Raw genomic sequence first — 20,767 nt, forward strand, 5'->3', positions numbered from 1 at the left:
GCTACCTAATCAAATACATTTGATATCGGGATGTCACAATTTGATTTTTCCTCACACAAAAAAGATAAAAACAATAGTAATAAAAACCCTTACTCGTACTGGGCTCCTAATTAACAACCTAATTCTTACAGACTAGTTGCTCTGACCAACTGAGTTTCGATTTCTTACGCGAAAGAAGTCTGTTATATTAAGAGGCATGCTTTTCATTATCAAAACTCTTCGAAGTAATACGAACATGGCTTAAGAACAGAGACGGAACTGAATTACCACTCGATTGACCTTGAGGGCAAATCACCAAAGCGTAGCTATAAACGTAAGTTCAGCATGCATTTCTCTGGAGTTGTGTTCAGTATTCCTATCTGCCAGTCATGCTTGTTCGTAGGAGTAATATGTTACAAACCTGACCTTTCGATACAGCACAATAGCAAAAGAATAAAAGGGAAGGAATTCTTGCCCTTGTGAACGTTGGATACCACCATGTGCAATAAAACTGTCGCGTCTCCTTGAAGTGATATTTTATCGAAAATAACTCGTTTTCCTTTATATAGTCTATCCGAAGTTTTTGAGGGTTTCAAAATGAGGAAATGTTACTGACAAACAAGGACGCATCTAGGGGTGGGTCCAGGGGGTCCGGACCCCCTCTGAAACCCCAACTTTTCTGTAAATTTAGCCTAATTTTGGGGATTATCTTTTAAAATTTTATTATAATTTATCCTCATATTGAAGTCGGACCCCTCCCGAAATAAATTACTGCATACGCGTCTCTGACAATTTTCAATATATTCGTTAAATAATCAAGTAAAATAACTAAATTAGGAGCAAAAAGCTTTAATAATAATAATAATAATAATAATAATAATAATAATAATAATAATAATAATAATAATAATAATAATAATAATAATTGAAGCGAGCTTAACGAGTTTCAACCGTACGACTCAACCAACGTTTGGGTGCCTGTTCGTTCGTCTGCTCCTCTCATAAAAGACATTTCATTTTAATGAAACTAGTAAGTGCCTTCTTTTAGCTCTGCGGAGTAACTATTGCTTGGAATATGAATCTGCAAAACATAAGAGGTAAAATTAACCAAATGGTGCAAGTTTCCACTTATATATATAAAACAATTTTGCAATATCAACTACGTGAATCTTGTCCCATAAAAAAGCCGAAACCCCTACACCGAAGAGCCCTCCGAGATTTGATCATTGTCCACACGGACTGAAATTGTCATTTGAAGCCAAGACTTTAATATGAAGCCAATAATTTCTTTGAAATAGACGGAAAATTCGGAAGTTATAAGCATTTTCATATTTTTGCCTTTTCCCATAAGGGAGCCGTAGCCCCCTATACTGAAGAGCCCCCCCCCCGGAGATTTGATCATTGTCCACTCGGACTGAATTTGTCATTTGGAACCAACACTTTAATACGAAGCAAAACATTTCTTTAAAATAGACGAAAAATTCGAAAGTTATAAACATGTTAATAATTTTGCCTTTTCTCATAAGGGGGCCGTATTAGCCTGCACTGAAGAGCCCCACGAGATTTGATCATTGACCACTTGGACTGAAATTCTCATTTGAAACCAAAACTTTAATATGAAGCCAAAAATTAAACTTTTACATCAATTTAAACTGACTGGGTTCCGGTTCCCCCCACTATTGTTTAGTTTAGTTAAGTGGTAATTTGTGACAGCTTCACATCATCAAAAGAATGTTTCACTTCCCCTCCCCTCTCCCAGGAGTTCGTGCTGGATCCACCACTGGAATCAATAGACACTCTTCCTATTCTTTTTGTCACCCTTGATTGTGTAGGGGCTCCCTCGTACAAATAAAGAAGCGGTAATATTACAATCAGGGGGCGCTATATATTAGGTATTTTTTTAGTTACCTACCCCTAACCGCAAAGGGCCATCTTTCGTAGAATAAAAAATATTACGTGATATTCCAATCATGAAAGGGGAGAAGATGCTGTAAATATATTTCTTATTCATTTTGTCTGTCCTGCTTATCAAAAATTACTTTCTGTTGGAAGGGTACTGAAATGAGAGGGGCAAAATAAAAAGTCGTACCCCCTCCTACATGGTTGCTCAAATAAGTACTAAAGAAAGCATTTTAAACTAAGATATTTAAGATTTAAACTAGGAAACTAAGATATCCTTACATTATGTAAGGATGGCATATTCAGGATTATTATTATTATTATTATTATTATTATTATTATTATTATTATTATTATTATTATTATTATTATTATTATTATTATTTGAATGTTTTTGGAGCACCGAAATTTTGTGAGACGAACAATGATATGTAGAGGTTTAAGATGGGTGGTCATAGAGGAGGAAAAACAGGATTTTTCTCTCTCTGACTCTCTAACGTAAAGATTATGTGCTGAAGGTAAGAAGCATCATCATTCTACAATAGGTTGCTTTTACGTAGAATATCAATTACTTGAGTTCTCCTCCTTGGGTCTACTTACCTTATGTAGTAAATTCAAAACAATTTCAATTCAATACAAATACATTGTAAAACTTTTCCGTAATTAAACATAGGGAAAATTAAACATTTAATAGGGACATCTGTTATCAAAATATCCAAACACGTAGATAGAAGACTATCTAGTGAGAAATATTGTGAAACTTTATAAAATTCTCCAAATTAGAATAACATTTACTGGGAAACATTCGTTATGCGCCAGCGAGCATATGGTGAGCAGTGAGCACAGGGGAAATAATTACGAAACTGTTTGCAAACAAAATTAGGGACGCTAATGCAAGTGCGACAACGGCATTTTTTCTTTCTTTGGTATCGTCATGAGTTTTACACAAACGTTACAATTTGATTCTTTCCCACATAAAAAAATTAATAAAATAACCGTAGTGTAGTGATAAAAATGACAACGGCATTTCCATGAGATCGAACCCTCTACCTTCAGCATACAGACTCGTTGCTTTAACTAACTGAGCTATTTGCTTTTTACGTGAACTAAGCCTGTTCCGGTAAAGACGATATTTCATTACGATCGTCCTACCAATTCGTCCTTTTCCATAGATAATTTCCACTATTTGCTCTATCTTTATGTTAATACTTAGCATATATTCATATATTTGGAGTTTGCAGATAATGCATATAATAAGACATACTAGAAATATTCGTTAAAAGTTTAGTTTGTAGATTTAATCCACATTTCTCTCAATGACATAGATGTCGCTGCTTCGTGTTGAAATGCAGAATTCCCTCGTGTTCTTGAAAATTTCCCACTTTTGCAGAGTTGGTAATTCTCGAGATTTCTGTCGATTTAATGTTTTTTGCTTCTAATTTATTTATTTTAAGCTAATATCTAACACAAATATTAAAAACGGGTTTGTTATTAACCTCTCCTGCTGGGGAAACCTTCCGAAATTTCGAACATATAAAGAAAACGGAGATATTTTCAAAAAACTTCAAAATAAAGAGACGCGTCATTTATTTTGCTCATGGTAGTACAACACATTGTATAAAATTGAATGGTTTTTACGAAAGTATAAGGAATTATGGAGGGTTAATTAAACCCTCATGAAAGGTAGGTTAGTGAAAAACGCAGGTTTTGTTTTTTAAAAACATCGCAGTCGCTTTGTGGGTAAAAATAAGTTTTTAGTTGACAAGATTGAATTTTATTAGAAAAATTTAATTTAAAGCCAATGTAATTTAAGCATTTATGTTCTAATATATAAATAAAAGTATACAATTTGCTTGTCGCACAAGGGAATCTATGAAGCTCCATCTGAGTTTCCTGGGAGGAGGAAGAAGATAACTTTCTATAGTAACATATAGTTTGATAACATTATATAATATAGAATAAGAATAACATCCATTATTACACACATCCCAGCATTTAAATCCCTGACCCTTGTGAACCTGCCCCCCCCCCACCTCTCGGTACAAACGATTTCCGCATATCAATAAAAAGTATTTCGTTTGTACCGGTTTGTACCGCAAATATTTTTCTTTGTACTGTACTGCTGTATGAAAAATTAAGAAAACAAAGTTGGGGGCCAAGTTCACGCAGTCCCCCCCCACATTGTCCTAGGATCGATTTAATTGGCTCATTTGAAAGATTTTCGTTTGTACCGGATTGTACCGTAGTTTGTTTCGTTTGTACCGTTCTGGATTATGACAAATTAACGAAAGAAAATGGGGGCCCAGATCAAACAGGCCCCCAAATCACGACTTAATACACCGGGTACACATGATTTTTGTATGTCATATGAAAGTACTTGGTTAGTACCGGATTGTACCACAAAGATTTTTATTTCAGCCAAAATAGATTATGAAAAATTAAGAAAACAAAATTTTGGGGGCTGTGTGAACCTGGCCCCCCCACCACGTTGTACAAACGATATAGTTGGCTCATTTGAAAGATTTTAGTTTGTACCGGATTGTACCGTAGTTTGTTTCGTTTGTACCGTTCTGGATTATGACAAATTAACGAAAGAAAATGGGGGCCCAGATCAAACAGGCCCCCAAATCACGACTTAATACACCGGGTACACATGATTTTTGTATGTCATATGAAAGTACTTGGTTAGTACCGGATTGTACCACAAAGATTTTTATTTCAGCCAAAATAGATTATGAAAAATTAAGAAAACAAAATTTTGGGGGCTGTGTGAACCTGGCCCCCCCACCACGTTGTACAAACGATATAGTTGGCTCATTTGAAAGATTTTAGTTTGTACCGGATTGTACCGTATTTTGTTTCGTTTGTACCGTTCTAGATTATGAAAAATTAACGAAACAAAATGGGGGCCCAGATCAAACAGACCCCCAAATCACGACTTAATACACCGGGTAGACATGATTTTTGTATGTCATGTGAAAGTACTTGGTTAGTACCGGATTGTACCGCAAAGAGTTTTATTTTAGCCATAAGAGATTATGAAAAATTAAGAGAACAAAATTGGGGGGCTATGTGAACCTGCCCCCCCACCACGTTGTACAAACGATTTAGTTGGCTCATTTGAAAGATTTTAGTTTGTACCGGATTGTACTGTAGTTTGTTTCGTTTTTACCGCCCTAGATTATGTTAAATTAACGAAACAAACTGGGGTCCCAATTCAAGCAAACATTCTAATCAAGTTTTAAAACACAGGATACATATGACTTTCGAGAAACTTGAATTTGTCATGGCAGGTCAACTTGGACCGCACATATTTGTTTTCTTTCAATTCGAATCAAAACGTCACCAAAAATTTGTAACCAGTATGTATCAATTTATAGCATCAAAGTTATAATTTGTACCGCCATCAATTTCGAGAAATTTGAATTTTTGATGGCAGGTCAAACTGGTCCACAAAACATATATTTTCTTTTTCAATTCGAATGAAAACGGTACCAAAAATATGCACCCAATATATGCCAATTTGTACCAGCAAAATAAGAATTTGTACTATTACCAGGTTGTAGACGTTTGAATTTTTGTTGGTGGGTCAAGCTGGAACGCACGTCATTTTTTTTCTAATTCGAACCAAAAATTTGTACCCAATATATACCAATTTTTACCACCAAAATTAAAATTTCTACCCCCACAAATTCTGAGAAGTATGAATTTTTAATGGCGCGTCAGGCTGGGCTGGAGAACTTATTTTCCTTTTCAATTCGAAGTAAAAAACTACCAAAACTTGTATCCAATATGCACCAATCTTTACCACAAAAATTAGAAATTGTACCCCGAATATTTTTTGAGAAAATTGAACTTTTGTTGGGAAGTCAATCGGGACAGCACAAGTCATTTTTCGTCTCAATTCCAACTAAACCGGTACCAAAATTTGTACCCAATATATACCAATTTGTAGCACCAAAATTAGAATCTGTACTACCACCAATTTTGACAAACAATTGCAACTTTATTGGCGGATCAAACTGGCCCGCACAACTTTTTTTCCTTCGAATTTGAATCGAAACGGCACCAAAAATTTGTACCCAATATGTACTAATTTGTATTACGAAAATTAAAATTTCTCGAAATTCATGGGGGATCAAATTGTAATTTTTGATGGCGAGTCAAACAGGCCCACACAACAAATTTTTCTGTTCAATTCGAATGAAAACAATATCAAAAATTTGTAAGAATTTTTACTCTCACAAATTTCTACAAATTTAAATTTTTGATGTGTCACGCTGGCCCGCACAACTTGTTTTTCTTTCCAATTCCAATCAAAGCGTTACCAAAAATTTGTACGCAATATGTACCACAAAATTTAGATTTGTACTCCCACCAATTTCGAGAATTGTGAATTTTTGATGGCAGATCGAAGTTATCCTCATAACTTATTTTTCTTTACAATTCGAATCGAAACGGTACCAAAAATTTGTACCCTATATGTAGAAATTTGTATCAACAAAATTAGAATTTCTACCCCCGCTAATTTCGAGAAATTAGAATTTTTGATGGCGGGCCAGGTTGATGACAAGCTGGCCCGGACAACACATTTTCATTACAATTAGAATCAAAACGGTACAAAATATTTATACCCAATATGTACCAATTTGTACCACCAAAATTAGAATTTGTACCTCCACCAATATCGAGAAATTTGAATTTATGTTGGCGGTTAAAGCTGGCCTGCACAACTTGTTTATCTTTCCAATTCGAATCAGTACAGTATCAAAAATTTGTACTCAATATGTACCAATTTGTACCACCAAAATTAAATTTTTATCCCCAGTAATTTCGAGAAATTTGAATTTTTGGTGGCAACGTCAAGCTGGCCCCAACAACTTATTTTCTTTCCAATTCGGATCGAAATGGTATCGAAAATATGTACCAATTTGTACCACAAAAATTAGAATTTGTGCAACTACGAATTTTGAGAAATTTGAATTCTCAATGCTCGATCCAACTTGACGTCGAAACCTGGCTCGCCCAACACATTTCTTTTATTAATTCGAATCAAAATGTTAGCAAAATTTTGTGCCAAATAGATATCAGTTTGTGCCATCTATAAACACCGAAGACAAAATTATTTTAATATTTTTCTACGGTGTACCAAATGTTAGAAAGATGAAAGGAAAGCATTATCACAACACAAGTTGTTGGGTAGGCGGCAGATTAAATGGATAGCATTGGCATTTGTACAACTTGGTTGGGGGAGAGAGAGTCAAACATCTACATATGCTGAGGACTCCAAAATATTTATGAATGGGTGATTTTTCCCCAACCATTTGTGAACATGGACAATATTAATTTTTATTATAGAACTCATTCAGAGGATCAGTTCTGTGAAGTCATCTCTATCCACTCATATCTCCGTTTCGAAAACGGAGTCCAAGTTCTAATTTTGCTTATACAAATTTTTACAAATTCAGATACCATCAATAATACACTCCAGAGTTAAAATGTTTAATGGAAATAGTAACAAATTCATTTGCGAAGTAGTGATGTCGAATTTAAAAAAATGCGTTTCTCTAGATTAAATAGATTTGAGCTGAAATAGATACACATATTTGAGTAAGCATTTCAGATTTATTGAATTGGTGCAGGTACAATGTAATATTTTTTTGTTACAAATTGTCTAAAAAAAATTGGACAATTTTCATATGAATTCTGAATAAGCCTTTGGCATGGAAGAGCTGACTTGGTAATAAATTGGCCGTTCGTTGAATAACAATTTCTAATCTTTATTCGTACATGATTTTGCTCATGCAAATCATAAGCAAATTTTCCGTTCCGCTTTTATGAATTGCGGGGAAATTTGGTTGTTGGTTCTCGTTCGAATCAAATACTATTTGGATTGAATACAAAAAAAAAAAAAAAAAAGGATTGCCATGCCCAGGAAGACTGCAATGAAAATTTAAATTTCTAGAAATTGGTAAGGTTGGAAATTCTAATTTTGAAAGTAGAAACTGGTACTTACTTGGCACAAACTTTTGGTAACATTTTAATTCGAATTCTTAAACCAAATGTGTTGCGCCAGGCAAGTTTCGACGTTAAGTTCACTCCAGCATTGAAAATTCAAATTTCCCCAAATCGGTGAGGGTACAAATTCTAATTTTATTGGTAGAAATTGATTCATATAGAGTACACATTACTGGTACCGTTTTCATTCGAATTGCAAAAAAAAATAAGTTATGCGGGCCAGTTTCACCCGCTACCAAAAATTATAATTTCTCAAATTAGTGGGGGTTCAAATTTTCGGTGAGGTTTTGATTCAAATTTGAAACAAAAATAAGATGGCCGGCCAGTTTGACCTGCAATTAAATTCATATTTCTTAAAATTGGTTGCTGTGCAAATTCTAGTTTTGGTGATACAAGTTGTTACATATTGGCTACAAATTTTTGGTACAGTTTTGATTCGAATTGGGAAGAAAAAAGTTTTGTGCTCGCCAGCTTGACCTCCTAAAAAAAATTCAAATTTCTCGAAATTGTTGAAGGTACAAATTCTTATTTTGGTAGTTCAAATTGGTACATAATGGGTACAAATTTTTGTAAGGTTTTGATTCAAATTGGAAAGAAAGTGTTTGTGGGTCAATTTGAACCGCCATCAAAAATTCAAGTTCCTCGAAATTGGTGGGGCTGGAAATTCTAATTTTTGTTGAAAAAGTTGTACATATCGGGTAAAAATTTTTGAACAATTTTGATTAAAATTGGAAAGAAAAATAAGATGTGTGTGCAAGTTTGACCTGCCAACAAAATTCTGTCTGACGTGACTTGCCACGTTCCACGAAATTTCTTGGGATATAAATTCTAATTTTCGTGTTACAAATTGGTACACATTAAGTACAGAATTCTGGTACCGTTTTGATTTGAATTGGGAAGAAAAATTTGCAAGCCTACTTGACTCGCCATTAAAAATTCAATTCTCGCGAAATTGGTGAGGGTGCAAATAATAGTTTTGGAGGTACAAATTGGTACATATTGTTTATAAAGTTTTAGTACCGTTTTCATTCGAATTGAAATAAAATGTGTTGTGTAGGCCAGTTGACGTCATACTGATCCTCCATTACATCCCAATTTTGTCGAAATAAGTAGTGTGTACAAATTCTAATTTTCGTGGTACAAGTGGGCGCATAGTGGGTACAATTTTCTGGTACCGTTGTAATTCGAATTTGAAAGAAAAATAAGTTGTGCAGTCTAGTTTGACCCGCCACCAAAACTAAAATTTCTCGAAATTGGTGGAAGTACAAGTTTTAATTTGGTGGTCAAATTGGTAAGTATGAGGTACCAATTTATGGTGCATTTTGATTTGAATTGGGAAGAAAAAGAGTTGTGGGGCTCTGCTCCACCCGTTATCAAAAATCAAATCTTTTTCTAAATTGATGAGGGTACAAACTTTAATTTTGGCGTTACAAATTTGTACATATCAGGTAAAAATATTTGATACCGTTTTGATATGAATTTTAATGAAAAATAAGTTGTGCAGGTCAGTTTAACCCACAAACCTAAATCTAAATCAAACTAAAACTCATTGTCTTACAATCCGCTACTAACCAAGTACTTTTATATGACATACAAAACTCATGTGTACCCGGTGTATTAATTCGTGATTTGAGAGCCCGTTTGATCTGAGCCCCCATTTTGTATCGTTAATTTTTCATAATCCAGAACGGTACAAACAAAACAAACTACGGTACAATCCGGTACAAACGAAAATCTTTCAAATGAGCCAACTAAATCGTTTGTACAACGTGGTGGGGGGGCCAGGTTCACACAGCCCCCTCAATTTTGTTCTCTTAATTTTTCATAATCTATTATGGCTAAAATAAAACGCTTTGTGGTATAATCCGGTACTAACCAAGTACTTTCATATGAAATACAAAAATCATGTGTACCCGGTGTATTAAGTCGTGATTTGGGGGCCTGTTTGATCTGGGCCCCCATTGTGTTTCGTTATTTTTTCATAATCCAGAACGGTACAAACGAAACAAACTACGGTACAATCCGGTACAAACGAAAATCTTTCAAATGAGCAAACTAAATCCTTTGTACAACGTGGTTTGGGGGGGTGGCAGATTAACACAGCCCCCTCAATTTTGTTTTCTTAACTTTTCATAATCTATTATGGCTAAAATAAAACTCTTGGTGGTACAATCCGGTACTAACCAAGTTCTTTCACATGACATACAAAAATCATGTCTACCCGGTGTATTAAGTCGTGATTTGGGGGCCTGTTTGATCTGGGTCCCTATTTTGTTTCGTTAATTTTTCATAATCCAGAACGGTACAAACGAAACAAACTACGGTACAATCCGGTACAAACGAAAATCTTTCAAATGAGCCAACTAAATCGTTTGTACAACGTGGTGGGGGGCCAGGTTCACATAGTCCCCCAATTTTTATTTCTTAATTATTTCATAATCTATTATGGCTAAAATAAAACTCTTTGTGGTACAATCCGGTAGTAACCAAGTACTTTCATATGACATACAAAAATCATGTCTACCCGGTGTATTAAGTCGTGACTTGGGGGCCTGTTTGATCTGGGCCACCATTTTGTTTCGTTAATTTTTCATAATCCAGAACGGTACAAACGAAACAAACTACAGTACAATCCGGTACAAACGAAAATCTTTCAAATGAGCCAACTAAATCCTTTGTACAACGTGATTGGGGGGGGCAGATTAACACAGCCCCCTCAATTTTGTTTTCTTAATTTTTCATAATCTATTATGGCTAAAATAAAACTCTTGGTGGTACAATCCGGTACTAACCAAGTTCTTTCACATGACATACAAAAATCATGTCTACCCGGTGTATTAAGTCGTGATTTGGGGGCCTGTTTGATCTGGGCCCCCATTTTGTTTCGTTAATTTTTCATAATCCAGAACGGTACAAACGAAACAAACTACGGTACAATCCGGTACAAACGAAAATCTTTCAAATGAGTCAACTAAATCCTTTGTACAACGTGGTAGGGGGGGCCAGATTAACAGAGCCACCAAATTTTGTTTTCTTAATTTTTCATAATCTATTATGGCTAAAATAAAACTCTTGGTGGTACAAACCGGTACTGACCAAGTACTTTCACATGACATACAAAAATCATGTCTACCCGGTGTATTAAGTCGTAATTTGGGGGCCTGTTTGATCTGGGTCCCCATTTTGTTTCGTTAATTTTTCATAATCCAGAACGGTACAAACGAAACAAACTACGGTACAATCTGGTACAAACGAAAATCTTTCAAATGAGCCAACTAAATCGTTTGTAGAACGTGGTGGGGGGCCAGGTTCACATAGTCCCCCAATTTTGTTTTCTTAATTTTTCATAATCTATTATGGCTAAAATAAAACTCTTTGTGGTACAATCCGGTACTAACCAAGTACTTTCATATGACATACAAAAATCATGTCTACCCGGTGTATTAAGTCGTGATTTGGGGGCCTGTTTGATCTGGGCCACCATTTTGTTTCGTTAATTTTTCATAATGCAGAACGGTACAAACGAAACAAACTACGGTACAATCCGGTACAAACGAAAATCTTTCAAATGAGCCAACTAAATCCTTTGTACAACGTGGTTGGGGGGGCCAGATTAACACAGCCCCCCAATTTTGTTATCTTAATTTTTCATAATCTGTTATGGCTAAAATAAAACTCTTGGTGGTACAAACCGGTACTAACCAAGTACTTTCACATGACATACAAAAATCATGTCTACCCGGTGTATTAAGTCGTGATTTGGGGGCCTGTTTGATCTGGGCCACCATTTTGTTTCGTTAATTTTTCATAATGCAGAACGGTACAAACGAAACAAACTACGGTACAATCCGGTACAAACGAAAATCTTTCAAATGAGCCAACTAAATCCTTTGTACAACGTGGTTGGGGATTAACACAGCCCCCTCAATTTTGTTTTCTTAACTTTTCATAATCTATTATGGCTAAAATAAAACTCTTGGTGGTACAATCCGGTACTAACCAAGTTCTTTCACATGACATACAAAAATCATGTCTACCCGGTGTATTAAGTCGTGATTTGGGGCCCTGTTTGATCTGGGCCCCCATTTTGCTTCGTTAATTTTTCATAATCCAGAACGGCACAAACGAAACAAACTACGGTACAATCCGGTACAAACGAAAATCTTTCAAATGAGCCAACAAAATCCTTTGTACAACGTGGTTGGGGGGGCCAGATTAACACAGCCCCCCAATTTTGTTATCTTAATTTTTCATAATCTGTTATGGCTAAAATAAAACTCTTGGTGGTACAAACCGGTACTAACCAAGTACTTTCACATGACATAAAAACTCATGTGTACCCGGTGTATTAATTCGTGATTTGAGAGCCCGCTTGATCTGAGACCCATTTTGTATCGTTAATTTTTCATAATCCAGAACGGTACAAAAGAAACAAACTACGGTACAATCTGGTACAAACGAAAATCTTTCAAATGAGCCAACTAAATCGTTTGTACAACGTGGTGGGGGGGCCAGGTTCACACAGCCCCCTCAATTTTGATTTCTTAATTTTTCATAATCTATTATGGCTAAAATAAAACTCTTGATGGTACAATCCGGTACTAACCAAGTTCTTTCACATGACATACAAAAATCATGTCTACCCGGTGTATTAAGTCGTGATTTGGGGGCCTGTTTTCATCTGGGCCCCCATTTTGTTTCGTTAATTTTTCATAATCCAGAACGGTACAAACGAAACAAACTACGGTACAATCCGGTACAAACGAAAATCTTTCAAATGAGCCAACTAAATCCTTTGTACAACGTGGTTGGGGGGGCCAGATTAACACAGCCACCAAATTTTGTTTTCTTAATTTTTCATAATCTATTATGGCTAAAATAAAACTCTTTGTGGTACAATCCGGTAGTAACCAAGTACTTTCATATGACATACAAAAATCATTAGTACCCGGTGTATTAAGTCGTGATTTGGAGGCCTGTTTGATCTGGGCCCCCATTTTGTTTCGTTAATTTTTCATAATCCAGAACGGTACAAACGAAACAAACTACGGTACAATCCGGTACAAACGAAAATCTTTCAAATTAGCCAACTAAATCCTTTGTACAACGTGGTTGGGAGGGCCAGATTAACACAGCCCCCCAATTTTGTTTTCTTAATTTTTCATAATCTATTATGGCTAAAATAAAACTCTTTGTGGTACAATCCGGTAGTAACCAAGTACTTTCATATGACATACAAAAATCATGTGTACCCGGTGTATTAAGTCGTGATTTGGGGGCCTGTTTGATCTGGGCCCCCATTTTGTTTCGTTAATTTTTCATAATCCAGAACGGTACAAACGAAACAAACTACGGTACAATCCGGTACAAACGAAAATCTTTCAGGTGAGTCAACTAAATCGTTTGTATACACGACTCGAAAAGTGCATTACCACCTGCAATTCTGGTTTTCCTGCAATAGCAGGCAACCCAAAAAGCTCGGCGGTTGGGTTGGTTGTGAATTCGAAAGGCGCTGGACCAAACTTCAATTTTGTAATAAATATATCAGTGTGGCAGACTGCAAATAAGGGAATAAAACAAATTGTTAAAAATGACAATAATATTATCATGACGGAGATGGATGACATCAAAAGTTACAAAATGATCTTAGTTAAGCAGTTCAAAAAAGATCACATGGCAGAAGACACATATCAGAGGAAAACATTTCTCTCCTCAACTCCCAAAAAAGAATCTCATAAAAAAGAAAAACTTACATAAAGTTACGTAAGTTTTAATATAAAAGCCCCACTCTATATTGTGAAAGTTGACACCCGAAAGGCAAGAACAACTGAACCAAAGTCAATAAAATTGTGCACAGATATTGTAGACGTAAAAGGAGGGAATACGAGTTTCGTATTTTCCTGGAAAAAACGGTTGGGTAGGGCACGGACCCCTCCAAACCTTTTATCACGAAATATCAAAACTGCTAGTAACAGTATGTCAGAAGTGTGTAAAAGACATGAATAATTGCAACGGAACATTTTGTATTGAAAATACGCAAAAACTAAAATAATACGGCCTTTTTAAATTTTCTGCGGAAAAATGGATTTAGGGGCAAAAGCTCCCACCCAAAATTTTGAAACTTGATGTCCGAAAGGCAAGAAGTGAACCGAAGTGAACGAAATTATGCGCAGATATTGCAAACGTAACATGAGGATACGAGTTTCGTATTTTTATTCGAAAAAAACGGTTAGGTGGGGCACGGAACGTGGCACGGAAAATCAAATGTGCTGGTAACAGCATGTCAGATGTGTGTAAAGGACATGAAGAATTTAATCAAACTGCGTCTATGGACAATACGCAAAAAATAAAGGAAAACATTTATTTAAAATTTCTGTGAAAAAAACAGTTTTACGGGAAAAAAGCTCAAACCCAAAATTTTGAAAGTTGATCCCCGAAAGGCAAAAGGAAGTGAACCGAAGTGAATGAAATTGTGTACAGATATTGTAGATATAAAATGGGGGAATACGGTTTTAGTATTTTTCTGGAAGTAACGGTTCGGTGGGGCACTAACCCCTCCAAACCTTTGATCACGAAATATCAAAAGTGCTAGTAACCGTATCTGAGATGTGTGTAAAGGACATGAAGAATTGCAACGAAACTTTATGTGTGGACAAAAAAATAAATGAATATTGTTTTTTTATTTTCCGCGGAAAAACGGTTTTAGAGGGAAAAATTCCCACACAAAATTTTGGAAGTTGACGCCCGAAAGGCAGAAGAAAAATGAAATCTTTGAGTTTTATTCTCACGGTTATGCCGGTTAGGCTAAAGGAGACAGACGTTGATGATGAGTAATGAATGAAATGGTGGAATGAAGAAAGTGGGAGGAAACGGAGAACCCCTAGAAAACCCACGCACACGGTGTTTGTCCACCACAAAGTTCACTTGGCGGGGGCTGGGATCGAACCCGGGACCCCAAGCACCAGAGGCGATTGCTCTACCACTGAGCCACGGCGGCCCCTGAAAAGCAGAAGTAAACCGAAGTTAATAAAAATTTTCACAGATATTGAATACGTAAAATGAGGATACGAATGTCGTATTTCCCTGGAAAAAACGGCCGCGTGGGGCACGGACCCCTCAAAACATTTGACCACGAAAAATAAAAGGTCTTGTAACAATATGTCAAATGTGTGTATAGGACATGAAGAATTGCAACGAAACTTTGTGTATGAACAATACGCAAAAAATGAAAGAATAGGTTTTCTTAATGTTCTGCAGGAAAACGGTTTTAGGGGGGAAAATGAACCCACCCCAAAAGTTTGAAATTTGACGCCGAAAAAGCAAGAAGTGAACCGAAGTGAATGAAAGTTTGCACACATATTTGTAAAAACTTACTAATACACAACTGAAATCTTCTCTTAACTTTTATTCTTAATCTGCACCTTGTCTATCTTATGTATCTCATACATCAATATCATTCATGAACTTCCAATCTTTACATATCTCATAATCTTAATCGTATTTCTTACATTTATAATCTTCCACATAATCATAAATCACAAAATCAACTTATCTTTCAAACTGTATCTTCATAATCTCACTTTTATATTCTATCTCATCAAACTCTCTATCCTAATCATCATCCATATTTGCACAGAATCTCTCTCAATCCAACGCAACAGTTTGTGTCTTATTTGTGAGTACTTTTTGCCCTTTTTATATCCTAACAATATTGTGAAAATAAAATGTGGAAATTCTAGTTCCGTATTTCCTGAAAAAACTGTTATGTGGGGCACGGACCACTCCAAACATTTGCTCAGGAAATATCAAAAGTGCTAGTAACAGTATATCAGATTTGTGTAAAGGACATGAAGAATTCCAATGAAACTTTATGTACGGGCAATACGCAAAAAAAATGAAGAAGGGTTTTTCTGCGGAAAAACGGTTTTAGGGGCAAAAGCTCTCACACAAAATTATGGAAGTTGACGCCGGGAAGGCAAAAAAAAGTGAACCGCAGTGAATCAAATTGTGCACGGACATTGTAGACATAAAATGAGGGAATATGGGTTTGCTATTTTCCTGGAAAAAAGGAGTGGGTGCGGCACGGACCCTCCCTAACGTTTGATCACAAAATATCAAAAGTGCTAATATGTCAGATGTGTGTCAAGGACATGAAAAATTGCAACATAACTTTGTGTATGGACAATACGCAAAAAGTAAACGAATACGGGTTTTTCTAAGTTCTGCGGGAAAACGGTTTTAGGGAGCAAAAGCTCCCACCATAAATTTTGAAAGTTGAACTCGAAAGGCAAACAGAAGTGAATCGAAGTGAGTGCAAATGTGAACATATATTGTAGACATAAAATAAGGATACGGGTTTCATATTTTCCTGGAGAAAATAGTCGTGTGGGGCACGGACCCCTCCAAACCTTTGATCACAAAAAATTAAAATTCTAATAACAGTATGTAGAAAGTGTATAAGGGACATGAAGAATTACAATGAAACTTTTTGTATGGATAATATGCCAGAAATAAAGCAATACGGGTTCTTTTATGTTCTGTTGAAAAATGGTATTAGGGGGCAAAATCTTCCACACAAAATTTTGAAAATTGATGCCCGAAAGGCAAAAAGAAGTTAACCGAAGTGAATGAATTTCTACACAGATATTGTAGACGTAAAATGAGGGAATACGGTTTTCTATTTTCCTGGAAAACAGGGTTAGGTGCTGCATGGACCCCTCCAAACCTGTGATCACGAAATATTAAAAGTGCTACCAACAGTATGTCAGATGTGTGCAAACAACTTGAAGAATTCCAACATAACTTTGTGTATTAACAATACGCAGAAAAATGAATACTTTTTTTTTGTTCTGCGGAAAAACGGTTTCAGGGGCAAAAGCCACCACCCGAAATTTTAAAAGTTGACGTCCGAAAGGCAAGAAGAAGTGAGCCGAAGTGAATGAAATTGTGCACGGATATTGCAGACGTGAAATGAGGGTACGAGTTTCGTACTTTCCTGGGAAAAACAGTAGGTTGGTGCACAGACCCCTCCAAACCTTTGATCCCGAAAAATCAAAAGTAATAATAACAGTATGTCAGATGTGTGTAAAGGAAATAAAGAATTGCAACATAACTTTGTGTATGTACAATACGCAGAAAGTAAATGAATACGGGTTTTTTTGTTCTGCGGGAAAACGGTTTTTGGGGGGCAAAACCTCCCAAACAAAATTTTGAATGTTGACTCCCGAAAGGCAAAAAGAAGCGTACCGAAGGGAGTGAATTTGTGCACAGATATTGTAGACATAAAGTGAGTGAATACGGGTTTCGTATTTTCCTTTAGAAATCGTTGGGTGGGGCACCGACCCCTCCAAAGCTTTGATCACAAAAAATGAAAAATGCTAGTAACAATATGTTAGATGTGTGTAAAAGACATGAAGAATTGCAACAAAACTTTCTGTGTGGACAAAAAAAATAAAGAATATGTTTTTCTTTTTTGCGGAAAGACGGTTTTAGGGGCAAAAGAACACAAAACCAAAATTTTGAAAGTTGACGCGCGAAAGGTAAGAAGAAGTGAACTGAAGTGAATGAAATTTGGACAGATATTGTAGACACAAAATTAGGGAATAAGTTTCCTTATTTTCCTGGAAAAAACGGCCAGGTAAAGTATGGACCCCTCCAAACCCTTCATCACGAAATATCAAAATATCTAGTAACAGTATATCAGATGTGTGTAACGGACATGAAGAATTGCATCAAACTGCGTGTATGGGTTGAGTTGAGTTGATTTTATTTTAGCGTCCCTTTCAGCAGCGAGGCTATATGAGACGTTGACCTACTGATTAACGTGGAATCCGAACCACATGAGCTCCCGCCGGGAATCGAACCCGGGTCTCCCACGCCAAAGGTGCGTACGCTAACCGCTTAGCCACGGAGGAGCTCTGCGTGTATGGGCAATACGCAAAAAATAAACGAATACATTTTTTAATTTTGGTTAAAAACGGTTTTGGTTGGCAAAAGCCCCCGTCTACAATTTTGGAATTTGACCCCAAAAGACAAGAAGAAGTGGACCGAAGTGAATGAAATGTCCACTAATATTGTAGAGGTAAAGTGAGGGAATACGTGTTTCGTATTTTCCTGAAAGAAAAAAAAATTGTGAGTGAACCGAGGCGTTGAGTTGCGGGAGAAGTGGACCGAAGCGAAAGCAATTGTATGTAGATATTGGATATGTAAAATATGACCTCTCGTGTTTCACAAGTGTCGTGTCTCCATCCGATTTCTTCAAATTTGGCAGATCAAGTAACAGCAAACACAAACAGTATAGCGTATTTTATAGTATTTCAGGAGGCACCTTTAACCTTTGCAATATTTTTTCAGTATAAAGAAAAACACGTGTCGATTTATTTCCAGTTTGCTATTGGTATGCCAAATTTGAAGCAAAACGGATAGGAACACTTGAGAAACACGAGAGTCCTTATTTTACATATAATGTCTACACACAATTTGATTTGCTTGGGTCCACTTCTTTCTGAGCTATTACGGTAATATTTCCTTTTTTTTTTTTTGGATGGGACCTAGGCCCCAACACTGTTTTTCCGCAAAAATTAAAACACGTTTCATATACTGTTTTGCAAATAGTCCCTTTACGAAGTTTCGTTCCAATTCTCCATATTCTTTAGGAACTTTTGCGTATGCTTATTTGCACTTTTGATATTCCGCAATCAACGGTTTAGAAGGTCCGTGCCTCACTCAACCGCTTTTCCCAGGAAAATACGAAACCCAATGATCTCGTTTTTCGTCTACAATATCTGCGCACAATTTCATTTAATTCGGTGCACTTCTTCTTGTATTTTGGGCCTCAAATTTCAAAATTTGGGATGGGGGCTTTTGCCCTCTAAAACCGTTTTTCCGCAGAAAATAAAAGAAAAACCGTATACGTTTATTTTTTGCGTATTGCCCCTACAGAATGTGTCGTTCCAATTCGTCATGTCCTTCAAACACTTCTGTTATTAGCAGTTTCGATATTTCATGATCAAAGTTCTGGAGGTGTGTGTGTCCCACCTAAACGTTCTTTTTCTCAGGAAAATGAGAAAAACGTATTCCCTCATTTTATGTCGACAATATCTGTGCACAATTTCATTCAGTTCGGTTCACTTCCTCTGGCCTTCCGGGCCTTAGCTTTCAAAATTTTGGGTGATAGCTTTTGCCCCCTGAAATCGTTTCTCAGCACAAAATAAAAAAACCGTGTGCCTTTATTTTTTGGTATGTTGTTCATACACAAAGTTTCGTTGCAATTCTTTGTGTCCTTTACACACATTTGTCATATTGCTACTATCACTTTCGATATTTCGTGATGAAAGTTTTGGAGGGATCCGGTCCCTACCTAACCGTTTTTTCCAGAAAAATACGAAACACGTGTTCCCTCATTTTATGTCTGCAATATGTGTGTAAAATTTCGTTTACTTCGGTTTCCTTGGTTTTTGCCTTTGGGGCGTCAACTTTCAAAATTGTGGGTGGGGTCTCTTGCCCCTTAAAACCGTTTTCTCCGCAGAAAATAAGAAACACGTATTCGTTTATTTCATGTATAGTACCTACCTTCCAAATTTTATCAAGATCGGAGTGTTACACTTCAGAAGTGTTGCTTGTTAATAATAGTATTTCTCTAAAATTTTATCAACAAATAGAGGGAATTAAAGCGAAAAATTGGGATCAATTGGAACTTCGGCTCCTACCAACATTGAAAGAAATGACAGCGCAAGTATTTAGATGCAAGGTAGACATAAAATTTAGAACTGAGATTTAACTATTTATATTTCTGTCATGATTTTAATGCAGACTTCGAAGTTCTTAAATGCTAATTAAGTCAGGATTTCACATCCAAATTAAGTTGCAACATAATAATTCTTGTTAGAAAACCCGAATCGGCAATGCGAATTTAAGATGAGCCGATACTTTAGATAGCATGGGAAAAAGGTGAAGAGTGTAACCTAAGTGTGCTGCCAAGTGAGTTGCGAGGCGGTTTAATAAATTGGATGTCTTCTACTCGGCAGAGTCCACTTCAACCGTTTAATTTTGTTTTAAAACAAAACATTTTTGTCATGAGTTACATTTAGGGATGCGCACGCGACGAATCAAGACAGGATTTTCCTGACAAAATTCGAGTCGAGACATGGCACTTCCAATAGAGATATATACATTTTTCGAGTCGAGACATCACTTTTACAGCACATTTTTGAGACGAGACAGCCACAAATCTTGTCTCGTGCGCAACCCTAGTTATACTAGCACACACTACATGAGTGACAATTTATATTATGATAGAATATACAATGAGCTTTAATAGAAAAAGTGTAGACACTCGATAATTATTTTACGTAGTAAGATTTCAATAGATTCAGTGCTTGATTGTGCCGTGTATGAAGTTATGAAATATGAATTGGTTTCAACAGGCGCGGATCCAAGAGGAATTTTATAGGGGATAGGGATACAGCCCCCCCCCATGACGCTCAGGTGTACACTAGATAGAGTGGGTTTCAATCCTACTTTATTTACACTGTTTAAAGTTGGAAACTATGGTTTAGTCCAGCGTTTCCCAACCTTTTTCAACTTGCGGCACACTTCAGGGTAACTTGAATTCTCGCGGCACACATATTATTATTATTATTATTATTATTATTATTATTATTATTATTATTATTATTATTATTATTATTATTATTTGAAAATATAAAATACTGTAGTATTTTTTTTCTGATTACTGACATCCTTCTCACAGAGAAGAAAGCTAGACCACTGTTTTTTCCCCGTGGTAAATCATTATGCTTATTTTTCATTTTAATTTAAAAATAGAAAACAATTACAATCAGATATAGGGCTCAAGTTGTTAAAAATACAC

The 20,767-nt window shown here is 36.1% G+C and overlaps 1 protein-coding gene across 1 annotated transcript in view; it reads left to right on the forward strand.

Annotated features, from left to right (window-relative positions):
- Nucleotides 1-20,767, forward strand: part of LOC145681565 (uncharacterized) — a 222,783-nt gene that overhangs the window by 125,827 nt on the left and 76,189 nt on the right. The gene's annotated exons all lie outside the window — the stretch shown is intronic.

This window comes from Thermobia domestica, chromosome 3 (assembly GCF_964235325.1).
Source record: "Thermobia domestica chromosome 3, izTheDome1.hap1.1, whole genome shotgun sequence".
Classification (NCBI taxonomy): domain Eukaryota; kingdom Metazoa; phylum Arthropoda; class Insecta; order Zygentoma; family Lepismatidae; genus Thermobia; species Thermobia domestica.